At 56.6% G+C, this 412-nt stretch overlaps 1 protein-coding gene across 1 annotated transcript in view; it reads left to right on the plus strand.

The window, feature by feature from the left end:
- LOC119417402 (voltage-dependent L-type calcium channel subunit alpha-1D-like) overlaps positions 1-412 on the plus strand; it is a 2,846-nt gene that overhangs the window by 551 nt on the left and 1,883 nt on the right. The gene's annotated exons all lie outside the window — the stretch shown is intronic.

Genomic DNA, 412 nt, shown 5'->3' on the forward strand with positions numbered 1-412 from the left:
CCAGGGTCAGAACCAGGTCTGAACCTGGTCTGAACGAGGGTCTGAACCAGGGTCTGAACCAGGTCTGAACCAGGGTCTGAATGAGGGTCTGAACCAGGGTCTGAACCAGGTCTGAACCTGGTCTGAACGAAGGTCTGAACCAGGGTCTGAACCAGGTCTGAACCTGGTCTGAACCAGGGTCTGAACCAGGGTCTGAACCAGGTCTGAACCAGGGTCTGAACCTGGTCTGAACCAGGGTCTGAACCAGGTCTGAACCAGGTCTGAACCAGGGTCTGATCCAGGTCTGAACCAGGGTCTGAACCAGGGTCAGAACCAGGTCTGAACCAGGTCTGAACCAGGGTCTGAACCAGGGTCTGAACCAGGGTCAGAACCAGGTCTGAACCAGGTCTGAACCAGGGTCTGAACCAGGGTC

This window comes from Nematolebias whitei, chromosome 11 (assembly GCF_014905685.2).
Source record: "Nematolebias whitei isolate Nwh7 chromosome 11, NemWhi1, whole genome shotgun sequence".
Lineage (NCBI taxonomy): Eukaryota > Metazoa > Chordata > Actinopteri > Cyprinodontiformes > Rivulidae > Nematolebias > Nematolebias whitei.